Here is a 15,283-nt window from a genome sequence, read left to right on the forward strand (position 1 = left end):
CAAAGATTTTTCTTGCTTTTACATCAGATTCAACTCAGGCCCTGCAAACACTCCCCTCCACCCTGCCCCCATCTGTTTATTTCCCTGGGGAATGTGCTGGCAGCCTGCCCTTTGGTGTTGAGTTCCCAGAGAAAGACAAGCTGAGCATTTGGGTGAGGAATTTCAGAAGTGGGCAGTGGCTGGTTCTACCCCCACCTGCTAGGTCACAGCTGAGCTCCTGCCAGGAACAGAAGTTCTTCCAGAGTCCCAGTCCTCATTTTCTCCCTCATGACTGCCAGAGATGGTGGTGAAGTCTTGGCCCTAGGCCAACTCCAACTGGAAGTGGCTCAATGCTAGGGATGTTCCCTCAGAAAACTTCTAGGAATGAAGGAACATGCAGGAGAAGGAAGCCAAAAGAGTGAGTCAACCAGGATATAACCCTCCATGTTAAATGACCTTTTAGAATTAACATATTTTTACAGTTTTATTAAGGTATAATTGATACATAATAAACTGCACATATTTTAAGTGTGCAATTTGATGTTTTGACATATATATACAACTGTAAAACAATAACTGCAATTAGGGTAATGAAAAGAATTTGTTTTTCCTTATTTTCTGAATAAATGAAAACAAATGTCTAAAATCCTACAAAAAAAGTGTGTGTGTGATGGGCTTTCCTGGTGGTGCAGTGGTTAAGAATCCTCCTGCCAATGCAGGGGTTCCAGCCCTGGTCCGGGAAGATCCCACATGCCGCGGAACAACTAAGCCCGTGCACCACAACTACTGAGCCTGCGCTCTAGAGCCCACAAGCCACAACTACTGAGCCCGTGCGCCTAGAGCCCGTGCTCCACAACAAGAGAAGCCACCGCAGAGAGAAGCCTGCACACCACAACAAAGAGCAGCCCCCGCTCGCCGCAACTAGAGAAAGCCTGTGAGCAGCAACAAAGATCCAACGCAGCCAAAAAAAAATAAATAAATTTATTTTTTTTTAAAAAGTGTGTGTATTTATGTGAGTTCAGCTGCTTTGAATTTTGGCAAATATATCTTTAAAAAACTCAGATGTAGAGGATCTTTTGAACTTCAAAATTATTATTCACAAATCATATATTTTGCAAACTATTCTTTTTTTTCATCATTTCTATGTTAGCTCATAAGGAGTTTTTTAAAATTATATTATTTTATGGTTTATAAAAACTTTGGCATATGTTACTGCATTTCTTCTGGTGTGATTTTATTCTCACCAAAGCCCTTAGTGTTAATTATTATAATTTCTATTTTAAAGCTAAAGAGTGTAAAAAGACTTGGTTAGGATCACACAAGTAGTGCAGCCAAAGGCTTTTGATAACAGATTCCCAGCTCTGTGCTCTTTGTAGTATACCAAGTGATCATTCATGGGTAAGAAAGAGAGGCATAAAAACCTAAACAATTAATTTTTAAAAAAATTCTTCAAACAGCCTTGACATTTATTTTTTAAATGAAGATTTATTTTGCCATAGAACATCATCACATTTGCACCATGTGTGAATAAATGAACTTTGGCATTAATGAATTCTGTTAGAACCTTGTGATACTTTTGATGCATTGCCAGTTAGCCTAGGTGAAAGGCCCCAGTAATATCCAGACAGTTTCAATTGGCTTTCATTTTCTTTTGGGGAGATTTCGGATTTTCTGAACTGAACTTCTTCCTTCCTTCCTTTTTTCTTATTTTTGAAACTAGAAGTTGCAAATAATACAGTATGACCAATGATCACTGGGAGGTTTTTACATGCTACTGCAACATTCTAGGTAGTTAATCCAGAGAGAAAGCCCATTCCCTTTAGAGGAAATGAGAAGATGTCTATCTTCAGTGTGTAAAATAAAGGCCAACTAAGAAGAGCAAGAAAGTTTAACCCCGAAAGTAATCAGATCCTAGGAGTTTAGAATCCCAAGATCCTAATGAATTAGTAGAAAACGTTGCAAGCTGGAAGGGACCTTAGCTATTTTTCTAGTCCAATCTGCTGATCTTACCGAGTGTACAACTGTGGTCCTAAGCGGGGGGGGGGGGGGGTGGTTATTTTCTCTAAAATTGCATAGCTGGTTAGCTAACTGCAGAGCCAGGCTTAGCACAAAAGTCTCCTGACTCCTGGGTGTCTTCCCACTGGATCAGCGAGACTCCATCTTCCTTCAATTGTGAGGAACCCTTTTGGAAGTCAAAACCATTTCAGAGATACTCATATAAGTCTTGCTTGGTAATGATTGGTTGAGAAAATAGATAATGAGAAAAAGCAACAGTGAATTCATTAATAATTTAAAATTCTTTTATATGATGTTGTCTTCTCCTGCAACCAGGGAAAAAGAGCCAGGAATCTCCAGGTGGAGATGGGGATGTTGCTCATGCTTACACCTGACAATGCAATCTCACCCTGCAGCTGGACACTGCTGGTCTGGAAGTTTCCCTACCCAGTGGAGGGATACTTCCACTGAGGGACATGATAAAATCCTACAGAACTAGGACTGCCACTGGTGATATGATAACTGCTGAGGCTACAGAGTGTTGGCAAAGAGCTTGATGTTGATTATCCAGGGGAGGTGCAACTATCAAACAAGAGGCAGGGGACTATAAAGATAAGCAGAAAACAGACTGTATCATATAGACAGGTGCACCAATGACCCATTCCCCACTTCTTTCTTACGCATCTTGATTGAAGGAAGGTAATCTGCCATGACCCAACTAAAGAATCATATTTGCTTTCAGTCAGTTATGATGTTCCTCTCTCCCCTTGCTAGGTGTTTGATTTTGCAGCCTCCAGTGTAGCAGGGGTGGTCATCTGATGTCGTTCAGGCCAAGAAGATGGAAGGAGAAGGCTGCTGGAAGCTCTGAGGAAAGCTTTGGCTCTGCTGATGAAAAGTCCAGGTGTATGGGCTTCCCTGGTAGCACAGTGGTTGAGAGTCCGCCTGCCGATGCAGGGGATATGGGTTCGTGCCCCGGTCCGGGAGGATCCCACATGCCGCGGAGCGGCTGGGCCCGTGAGCCATGGCCGCTGAGCCTGCACGTCCAGATCCTGTGCTCCGCAACGGGAGAGGCCACAACGGTGAGAGGTCCGCGTACTGCAAAAAAAAAAAAAAAAAAAAAAGTCCAGGTGTAGCTGGTGTCCATCCCTCACTAGTCATATTTCCATGAACATGGCCAGGATGCCCATGGTGGCTTCTTCTCATCATGAGGCAAAGGGCAAGAATGGAACAGAGATGTGACCCACAGACCTGACATTGTAGCTAAACCAATCCCAGAAATTGCTTTCAATTTCTTGGTATGTGAGAAAAACAAGTCCCTATTTATTTTAGCCACTGTTAGCTGGATTTTCCATTATTTGCAGCCCAAAGAGCTCATGATAGCAAAAGTTAGAGTCACCCCATTGGGCCAAAACCAAAAGGAACTTAGAAGGGGGGAGAAGGTAGCTATAGATGTTAGCTACAGCCTCGGGATCAATTGTAGAATTAACGGCATGGTCCCTACCTCTTTTTCAGGTATATTTTTCGCTCCTTGCTAACGTATCTGAAAATTGAGGAATTATACCCCATTCTCCCCTAACCATTATTAAAAATCATGATGGATGTTATTATTTTAGTTATTACTAGTTAAGAATGTTCTGTTTTCCTCTCATCCTATTTATCAGGTGTGTTGGTGGTGGTTACATTCACCATTTGGCCGGAGTTTGCAAAAGGATGAAGAATAATCCCTAGAAAGGGTAGCAGAGGGAACACAAGAGGAATGAGTTTCATCAGGAGATCGTGGGTTTAACACTGAAAAACAACTTTATAAGTGAACGCACGACATGGTCGTCGCACCCAGTCCCTGCCTTTGGTTGTCTGCTTGCTGGGAGCAGGTGGGTTGTGTGCAGCTGTGTGTGATGACTCGGATACACTGGGTTAGAACAGTGAAGACAGAGGGTGTGTTGCAGGCGTGCAGTCAGTGGCCTGCTGTGGTCCACATTCTCCTCGAGCTGAAACTCCTTGGCCCACAGCCACCTTCTCTGAGACAGAGCCCTTGGCTGGTCTTTGCACAGGAGAAAACCACTGCCTGGGTCACAGGGAGATTGCCCGACTCCAGAACAACCAGGCCCCACACCAGCCTTAACAGAGCCTGCTATGAAAAAGTGGCCTCAATAAATAGATTTTCTCTCTCGGAAATCTGAACTGAATGTTCAGAACGAATTTGCTACTTGGGAGTAGAAGAGATGTGAGGAGGTGGCTGAGTCCCATTAACGTCTGGGTACTAGTAGATCTAGAGATGCCTTCTTTCCTGGCTCCATGAAGCCATGATGGCTCCTGTTCCTGGATATGCATGTGGGATGGTTGGTATTATACTAACTTGACTAGGCTATACTACCCAGTTATTTAATCAAATTCTAAACTAGGTTTTGCTGTGGAGGTATTTTGTAGATGTAGTTAACATTTACAATCAGCTGAATTTAAGTTAAGGGGATTACCCCTCAATAATGTGGTTAGGTCTCATTCAATCGTTTGAAGACCTTCAAAGCAAAAGTTGAGATTTCTCAGCGAAGAAATTCTGCTTCAAGACTGCAGCATCAACTCCTGCTTCTCTTGGTTCTCTTTCTCTAGAGAATCCTCGCTGACACCCCATGAGAGTCTGCCTCTTCATCACTCCATGGCGCTGCCACCAAAGAGCTCTTCTCTCTTTGTTCCTTAGAATCAAATGAACCTACACAAAAAACTCAGTAGTGTTCACTACCTTTGTGAAATGGTGGCTCTTAGTAGTGGGAGACATAGTGATTCAGTCTACAGCAAATGCTTGGTGCCCGCATGGATTCTGACTCTCAGAATACCTTCAGTCTCCAGGAACTGGGAAGAACAGGTTGACCCGCTTAGCCTTAGGTATATGATTTCGTTAGCTGCCTTTGCCCTGCACAGCAGAATAGTAGGAAATAGATACATTGTTCAGGGAAGCAGTCCTATTCTTCCAGGATTACTTAGTGAAACTTGCTTAACCTTGTACTTCCTTGTTAAGAGAATGAGCAGCTCAACCGATGGTAGAGCAGGCAGGGACTCTAGGACACAATATGTAGGTCTCCAAAGATACACCCATTCTGAATTCTCCCTTATGCCCCTGCCAACCATGGGAGATGCTTCCTCCATTGGAGACACGCCTACTGCCCTCCTGTCTGAACCTCAAACTCGTCCCTTCACTGTACTCTGCCCTGTAATTACCTGTGCTCACAGATCAGTCCTTTGCTGAACGTGGCTTATTCTCTTATTTTTATGCATGCACAGAATGAAGGAAAAAATGATCACTGATGTCTGGCAGGCTGGGGGAAGAGAAATGGGGTATGGCATGGGATGCTGCTCTGGGTGGGATCAAGCACTAGGCACTAGAATCGTTCTATAAGAGCGATAGAGGTAGATATTGGGGTGATGGAAACAAGAGCCACAAGAAAAGGAGGGCCCAGGAAGACAAATTTCACCTATTTAATTTCCCCCGTTGGCCTTATAGAGGCCAGAGCATAGTTTTATGCTCAATTACAATGACCACATTGGTTGTAATGATTGTCATTTGGCTTTTTTTCTCATAGCTCTTTTCCTTTAAAAATGCTTTATTAGTCATTTTAAGAAATAAATGCATTGATAATCTTGCCATTTGGGAAGGGAATTATCACAGTCTGGAGTAGTAGGAAAGAGTCCAGTTTCAGAGTTGGTCTCATTTGTATTTGAATTCAGACTCTCATCGGCTGTGTGACATTGGTCAAGTTACTAAACCTCTCTGTTTCTTCATCCATAAAATTGTGGTAATAATAATACCTACCCTGCAGGAACTTTATTAGGACTCGTGGAGAGTATACGTAACATGCTTCATACGGTGTCTGGGAGACCTGTCGCACTGCCTAGCACTCTGCCGTAATAGTGGAGGAGTAATGAGCCCTTACAATGCTGCAGGTAATACGCTAACGACATTAACTCATTTGACACAGAACCAGGTCCTTTTGGCCTCTATTCCCTCTGCCACCCTCCCCTGAGCCCCCTGTCCAGAGGCTTTCTAAGGAAGCACAGCTGTGAGGGAAGCAGAATATAGGCAGAATATAGGCCTAACCCTTCTCCTTAAGAACTGATGACCTGTCTGAGGCCTCACCTGGGCTTTACACAGGCAGCCACAAGAAGCCTGGGTGTCTAGGGGATACAGCCAGGCTTAGTTGGTGATCCAGAGGCAAGCTCAGGGAAAGCCTGGTCACCTCTCAGGGGAGTCCCACTTGAAGTGGATGAAGTTGTGTTATGGAGCAGGGCCTACGGCTGGTCAAGGGTCCTCAGAAAGCTCAGCCCACTCCCCTGGCACCTTTCTAATTGCACATGGAGTGGCTTCTGCCCATAACCTCTGAGAGTTGGGGATACTGTGAGTGAACAGAGTAGAGCTGTGGAGCCCTACAAAGCACATGGCAGGGAACACTGAGGAGGGCATCCAGGCTCGGCCCTGCAGTGAAGTATTTGGTTACCTCCTGGGAGGGATCCAGTACAGTTGGAAGGACTCAGGCCAGAAGTGCTGAATGGAAGGACTATGTTGATGACACAAACTTGGGTCCCGAACCAGCCAGGGAGGGAGAGTTTTTACTGTGTTGTCCAGAGAAGCCAGGTGGTTGCCAAGGAACATCTGTGTTGGAATTTTATATGCAGGGCCAACAAAGCCAAATTCCTTAAAAGCAGCTTCTTCCTGCCCAGATGGCTTCAGCAGCCTTGACAGAAGGGTGTGTGCGTGTGGAGGTGGGTGGCATTCTCAATCTGGGCCTCTCCTTCTTTTTTAGGACTTTGTCCCTTAGTGACTCTTCCCAAGTTAAATTGTACTTCGTGCTTTTGTCAAGCACTTAACTAGGAAGGAGAGAAGATGGGCTGTCAGCGAGGGAAAATGTGTTGGAGATCATTCAGGATCACTTAGGTGGCAGCATCCCACAGTGACTCTCACTCCCAAATATCCACACATAAGGAGTGATGGATACGTGAAATGCATAAATAATCCCCATGTCTAATTTAAGCCACAGCTGCCCTTCCCCCAGCCCTGACCCATTGCTACACAGTGCTAATCCAAGAGAGATTGGGTTTATTCAATGCCCACTCAGAAACCAGAGAGTCTGAATTGCCTAAGGACATACAGATGGTGACTAGTGAGATGACGTCCATTTTTCTGGGAAGTTGAGACCTGGTAAAGTGTTCTCACCTGTGAACAAAGGGAGAGAAGAAGATATCCAGGGTGGCAGCCCTGGGTAAGCCACAGGGGGTGGTTCTAATCAAAGATATTCACCAGAACTGCGGGGGCAGCCGTGACAAAATAAAGATGTTGGGACCCCACCCCAGACCAACTAAGTTAGAATCTCTTCTTGGGAGGTGCCAGGTATATTTTGAAAACACTCCCTGGGTATTTCTGATGGGCTGCTCAGATTAAGAACCATGGTGCTAGAGGAATGATTTCCCCTGGATAATCTAATATGGGCCATATCTCTCAGGAAGCTAGTTTTTCACTGATTGCTTATCTTCTAACAGAGATAGCATGACAGTGAGGCGAGGGGTATCTGTTCTGGAGCCCAAGTGCCTCCCACTTCCACCACATTCTTTGGGCAAATTACTTAACCATTTTGCTCTTCAGTTTCCTCATCTGTAAAATGGAACTAATAATAATGCCTACCGCAGACAGTTGTGAAAACTGAGGTATTTGGGCTGGCCAAAATGTTCGTTCGGGAACAAATTTTTGGCCAACCTTATAATACATATCATTACCTAGTGTTTTGCAAACGATAATAAGCCTTACCCTGGATGGACATTAGCTATTATTATTAATACATTTGACATGATAGTTTCAAATGTAGGATAGAATTGTTATTTCTGGGAGCCTCTGAGACAGGTAGACTGGCATGCTATTTGTTTTTCTCCAACAGAGAAGTCCATTGGTTATCATCTTTGAAAATTCTTTTTAGCTAGAAAAGGAAGGCACATTCATGCAAACTGGTTCAGGTTCACAGGTGCAGAGTGATCCAGAAATTAGCCTTGGCTAAAAATAAACTAGCTTGATCATTTCTGTTTCCAGCAATAGAATGAATTAGATAGCCAGAATAATTTTCCCATCCAAAACAATGAAAATATTGAATAAAGTATCCTTTAAAAATCTTTAAAAATGCATCTTTGAGCTGACAGGAAGGTAAGAAAATCTCTCAGCTCCCAAACAAACTGAAACCAAGAACTCTGAGAGGTAAATGAATACCAAAGCTTGCCTTCAGCCTTGAAGTTTCTGCCAGATGCCAACACCTTGGGCTACTGCCTTGGAGGTTGTATGGGGATGGACTATAGGAGTTTAAGTCCAGTGCTTAATCAAGGTGGGGTACATCATAGGAGATCCTTAAATAAAGCTGGAATCCCAAAAGATTACACATGTTTTATGGTGAACACAGAAAGAGAAGCAAGAAAACTTGCCTGTCTCAATCCAGATAACCACTTTGGCTTGGCACAAACTGTCTCTTGCACTTGCAGTTCAACTTCATTCCACATGTGTGGCCCTAAATATCTAAGTCTGAAAATTTAACCTATCCTCGGTTTGGTAATACCTGACATGACCAGCTGAATAAACACAAATATATTCTGGAGGAATTCTGCTGCAACTCAGTCCTCTCAGAATTTCCACAAATAATGTCCAAAGAGAATGAACAGTTTACAGTAAAAAAATCTCAAAACATGCAAGGAAACAAAGTATTATGATTGAGAGAACCAGCAAAAAAGAAAAATAATAAAAACCAAACACACACTAGAAATAGACCAACAAGAGCATTAGAGAGCAGATTTATTGAACACCACAAGTAAAATAGCTATGTAAAATATGAAGAAGTCTTGAAAATTTGAGCAGGAATCAAGTAGACTTGAAAATGAACCAACAAAACATAACTTCTAAAAATGAAAACTATAATAATTGAAATTAAGACCTTGATGGATGGAGTAATGAGAAAATTGGATACAGTTAGAGAGAAATAATGGAGATGAATGCAATGGCATTATCATGGATATAAATTTGAGAAGTTTAAAAATATGAATAAAAAGGAAAAAGAGTGGACAAAGTGAAAGATTTCAGTCAGATATAAAGAGGGGATTTAATTTTAACAAGAAATGACTGAGAATCTTCCATCTTAAAAAAGACACTAATGTTTAACGAATCTGAAGGAGGATAGATAAAAGGAAACATCCTCCTAGATACATCAGAATAAAGAAAAAGAGGTGATCTTAAAAGCAGCCAGAGAGGAAAGATGGATCTTCTACAAAAGAATGGCAACTAGTGTTAATGCTGGCTTCTATAATGGAAGCCAGAGGGCATAATGTGCTGAGAGAAAACAATTGTTAACAAAAATTTTATATCCAGACAAATGATTTTTCAAGAATAAGGGCAAAGATATTTGAAATAAAAGAAATACATAAACAGGTAATTATCTCCAGAAGGTCTCCACTAAATGAAATTCTATGTAATATACTTCGGCTAGGAGAAAAATGGTCTAAGAGACAAGATCTGAGATATGAGAAGGAATGATGAACAAATATAAATATTATATGTGGATAAACCTAAATAAACTTAACTATAAACATGATTAAAATGTCCTATTTTCAGGAAAAAAAATATTAGAAGAAAATACCACACAACATAAGCATTGGATTAGGTGGACGGGTAATTGGAATTGAAGAAAAAATTAAGAAACTTTTTCAGGAGGAGGTTAAAAATATTAAGTTTAGAATTATTAAAAATGCATTTTATAATTTTTAGGGCAAACCACAGAAAAGATATGGACATGATAACTTCTAAACAAATAAAAGACAAATGATGAAATACAAGCAAAACCAATCTTGCTTACTCACAAGAAGTGGGGTGCGGGAGAAGAATAAAGTGAGACAAATATAAAACACATAGTAGGATGTTAGAAATAAATTCAAATATAATAGTAATTACTATAAATACAATAAGACTGAAGTCCTCGGTTAAAAGACAAAAATTGATAATCTGGATAAAGAAATACAATCTAGCATATGCTATTTACATGAGATGCTTTTTAAACATAAGGATATAGAAATATTGGAAGTTAAAGGATGGAAAAAGATACAATAAGCAAGTACTAATCAAAAGAAAGATGGAAAAATATATTAATATCAGCAAAAAAAGACTTTAAGCCAGACAGTTTTATGATCAATGAGTCACCACATAATGGTGAAATGCTTAATTTCTCCAAAATATATAATAATTCTAAACTTATAAGACATACTATATATGATATATATGAAATACCATTTATATTAGCAATAAAATATATTATATATATATAATATGTATTATATGTAATACATATTATATATATACATACAGCTTCAAATACATAAAGCAAACAAATGACAGCACTACAATGGAAGCCAGACAAATCCATTGTGCTAGTAGGAGATCTTAATACATTTCTTTCAGTAATTCATAGACTAAACAGATAAAAATCAGTAAGGATATAGAAGATTTAAAGAACACATCAGGGGCTTCCCTGGTGGCGCAGTGGTTGAGAGTCAGCCTGCCGATGCAGGGGACACGGGTTCGTGCCCCGGTCTGGGAGGATCCCACATGCCACTCCACGGCTGGGCCCCTGAGCCATGGCCGCTGAGCATGCGCGTCCGGAGCCTGTGCTCCGCAACTGGAGAGGCTACAACAGTGAGAGGCCCGCGTACCGCAAAAAAAAAAAAACAATAAATAAAGGAGACCGAAAAAATAATAGGTGGGAGTCAGATTATGAGAACTATTAAATGCTATGTTGTGTAATACAGACTTTGGCAGGCAATAAAGAAACCAAAGATTAAAAAATAAATAAATAAATAAAGAACACATCAATAAACAATAAAACAGACATATGGAGAACACTGCACCATGCAGTTGGAGATTATTGCTTCTTTTTAAGCACTTATGGAATTTCCTATGAATAAATTTAAATGTAATTAAGTTAGAAATCAATAACAAAATATAATGAGAAAAAACCCTTACATTTAGAAGTGAAAAGCACACTTTAAATAACTCACAGATCAAAGAAAATGTCTAATGGAAATGTACATACATAGAACTGAATATGATGTTTTAAAACTTCTGGAATGCAGTTAAAGCAAACTAGGAATAGAAGAGACATTTGTTAATCTGGAGAAGGACCTCTTAAAAACCTGCAGCAAACATCATTATTGATAGTCAAAAGTTTAAGTTCAGGGGATAAGATAGAGATGCCCACTTCCAATACTCCTATTCAACAATGTGTAGGAGGTCATAGTAAAACAAGTAGTAAAACAAGAGAAAGAAATGAAAAGTCTAAAAATTGGACAGGAAGAAACAAAACTGTCACTATTTTCAGATGAGATGTAGAAATTCTAAAATAATCTGTATATGAATTAGGGTTAAGAGTTTAGCAAGATGTCTGCATATAAAGTTAATATAAAAATTAATTGCATCTCTATATAACAGAAGCAATTAGAAAATGTAATTTTAAAAGGTACCATTTATATTAGCAATAAAAAATGAAGTGCTTAGTAAATAAATTTCTAAAAGAGATGTAATTCTTTATAAGGCTAAAAACTTTACTGAAAGACTTTGGTCCTAAAACTATGCAGACATACACTATGTGTACCGTATTTTTCAATAGATAAACAATATTATATAGATGTAAACTTGTCCTTTTTTGATCTGTAGATTTAGTGAAATTCTAGTAGGAGTTTTGGTGTTTTGTTTGTTTGTTTTTTGGTTGAACATGGCCAGAAGATTCTTAACTTTATACGGAATATGTAAAGGCCAAGGATAGTCAAAACAATCCGGAAGAAGCAGCAGAAGGTGGTAGGCCTGTCCCTATTACAGATCAAAACTTCTATAAATAGTTGCAAATTCAACTATGCTAAACTTAAGAACTTTGTTATCAGAAGATACCTTTAAGATAGTGAACAGTTGATACAAATAGAGATTTGCAGTATATAACTACAAGGGCATATATATATATATATATATACCCTTCTATATAACTACAGAATATATAACCATTCTTTTTATTTTTGCGGTACGCGGGCCTCTCCCGCTGCGGAGCACAGGCTCCGGACGCGCAGGCTCAGCGGCCATGGCTCAGCGGCCATGGCTCACGGGCCCAGCCGCTCCGCGGCATGTGGGATCTTCCCGGAGTGGGGCACAAACCCGTGTCCCTTGCATCGGCAGGCGGACTCTCAACCACTGCGACACCAGGGAAGCCCTATATATCCATTCTTATGAAGCAATAAGAACAAATGACTCGATAAAATAGTGGGCAAAGGCATGAACAGGCATTTTACAGAAGAATACACATATGACTCAATCATATGAAAAGATGCCCAATCTCATTATTTACCAGAGAATTACAAATTAAAACTACAGTGATAAACCATTTTACACTAACAAATTAGCAACAGCAACAAAGCTGATAATTTATTGTGTTGAGGTTGTGCAAGGAACTCATTAACTGCTACTGGGAATATAAATTGGTACAACCACTTTGAAAAATAGGATCACATCACCTAGTATTACCTAGTAAAGGTGAACATCCATGCGCTCTACGGCCCAGCAATTCCACTCCTATCTGAAGAAACTTACACACGTGTGCCAGGAGACATGCAAGAGTGTTCATAGCTGCATTGATCTTAATGGTTCCAAATTGGAAACAACCCAAATGCCCATCAACAGTAGAATGAATACATAAATTCTGGTATATTTGACTCAGTGTGTGAAGAAATAGGATACGGCAGTGACAATGAATTCCCTACACACAGCTGCCCTCAAAAATATGAAGGAATCTTAAAAATAGAAAACTGAGCACAGGAAGCAAGTCACAGATCACCTCCTAACAGCATGACTGCATTGATATAAATGTCAAAAACAAAATTAATCAATCTATTTTTTTAGATGCACATTCGCAGGTGATAAGAAAAGTCAAGAGAGAACCGTTACGACAAAAATCAGGCTAGTAAGGTTGGCTTTGCAGGGGAAAAAGAAGGAAATGATCTGGAGGAGGCACGTGGGGATTTTAAGGTACTGTAAGATTCTATTTCTATTCCTGAGTGGTGAATATGTTACCGACCCTTTGGAGTTGGGCCCCAAGTAGGGTTCCCCTGCCCGGTGTCTTTCGAGCCAATAGCATGACACCCAGGTTAGTTTAGAAGCAAAGTAAATCTTTCTTCTTTGATCTAAGGATGGAAGGGTGCAAGCCCGTTCTCTACAGAACACGATCTCCCCTGAAAAGCCATGGGTGGGGCCGCTTTATAGGGATCTCCAGGGGGTGGGCGGGGGTGGAGTTCTCAAGGGCGGGCGCAGCTGTACTGCTCCGGGCTCAGGTCGCAGCCTCTGCAGCGTCTCTGCCCACGCCCGCCGCCATCTTGAATTGAGGTGCTCTGCCGGGCGCTTCTGCGCAACCGTCCCAGAGCTGAGGTATCGGCGCAGTTCTTTCCCAGGAGGAGCTCTGGTGTGAGGGGCCGGTTGCGAGGTCTCTGCATACGGCCCCCTGTGAGCAAGGGAAACCAGACTATGCACCAAGGGAAAAAAAAGGTTAGACTTCATTATACTACCCGAATTTTATTTTTATTTCCTGAGAATTGTTAGTGGGCTTTGCTGGTGACAAATACACAGGTGTTCGTGTTGTTAATAGTTTCTAAACTGTATGTAAGCTTTTTGTACCCTTCTGTTTGAATAATATAGCACACCATTAAAGCAAGGCAAAAAAAGCTACTCGGCACAGAAAATTGAGACCGTCAGCAGAACAAAAATTGTGGGGAGTATAAAAGGGAGAATAGCCAGGCGTCGTGTTTCCCACAAGGCAGCGCCACCTCCCTGGGTCCGCTTTGACACACCCTGGTTCTGGCCTGATCCTCCTCACTCTGGCAAGGGAAAGGAAGGGGCCTTTCCCCTCTGTCTCCTTTTGTATTAATGAGATTGCAAGTCTGCGTCCACTGTTTTGTCCAAGGTCACGCAGTTACTGAAGGTTCATTTCACATGTTATTATGCAGTGTTTTATTTCATCCTTCCCGGTAGGGCCTCAAAGAAGAGAATATTAAAAGGCTACAATAATTAGCCTCACATTGTAGCACCCTTGACTCCCCGCGAGCTCCTGTAGAAGAGGAGGGAGGTTTAGTTCTGCTCTTCTTGGATGGGTCTGAGATTCTGGCTGGAAAGTAGGAGAGAATTTCCTGAAGATGCCCATTGGTGTCTGGGGTCGCTTTGGTTCCCTGTTGTTCCCAGTGGTGCTTGAGTAGTAACTGTGGACTGCCAGGAGGCAAAGCATTAGCTCTCATCTGTTTGCTGGGGTAGGTTGTGTGGGCAACCTGGAGTAGACTGGACAGATTTCCAGGGCTGTGGAATTACTCATTCCATCCTGAAAGTTTGACCTGTTTTTGATGTCAGCCTCTGACCTGCAGAGCAGAGCTGCAGGTGAGCAAGCGAGTAGCAGGTGAGCAGGTGAGAGAGGGGAGCAGATGATAGCTGTAGGTGAGCTGCAGTTGAGCAGGTGAGAGCTACAGGCGAATGGAGGCTCCTTTCACCGGAGTAGGGTGGGCCCCTAATCCAAGGAGCCTCCTTCCAGTACCCCAAGACTCTGTCCTCCTGTCTCTGCAGTTATTTTAAGAAAACCATCTTGTAACCCTTTCTGAAAAGTAGTCCCTTTCTGTTAAAACATGTGTAAAATAGTGGAAGGTATGAAATGTGACCTCAGTAGGCTTTGGTCATTGCTGAGGGGCATCAAGCTGGTTAATGATAAAGCTTCAGGACTGTTAGTTCTTTGTTGCCTGCAGAGGGGTAGGGTTGTGTGGACAGCTTTTCCTTAACTGCCATTCTGGTGAGCCACACCCAACCAAAGATTGCTTCTCCTCTCTTTTGATTGCTAATCAAGATGTTCATTTGAGAACCTGACAGTAATTTAAAGATCGGGAAGGTAGGAGGGGAAAGTTGTATGGTACCTACATTCTCGACAAAACCTTGTATAGGTTTGCTTGGGCCCTGTTGGATTCTTGACCTCTGCCACCCAGGTAAGAGCTGCCATCTGGATATGCCATCAGTGCAGGCACGAACCTGGGGACCCTGGTCCTCACGCTGCACTCGCCTTGCAAAACCCATTGCTCTTGGCCTGTGAACATTTCTTATTCCAGGTTTTTCTTTTCTGCTATTAGCAAGGCAAAGTGTCATCACAGCCTTAATAATAAACCAACCAACTTTAGAGGAGTGTCTGGGCTTTAGAGAAGACTTATTTAACCTCAGAAGACAAAGGGAGTAACGGTT

Source organism: Kogia breviceps, chromosome 3 (assembly GCF_026419965.1).
Source record: "Kogia breviceps isolate mKogBre1 chromosome 3, mKogBre1 haplotype 1, whole genome shotgun sequence".
Lineage (NCBI taxonomy): Eukaryota > Metazoa > Chordata > Mammalia > Artiodactyla > Physeteridae > Kogia > Kogia breviceps.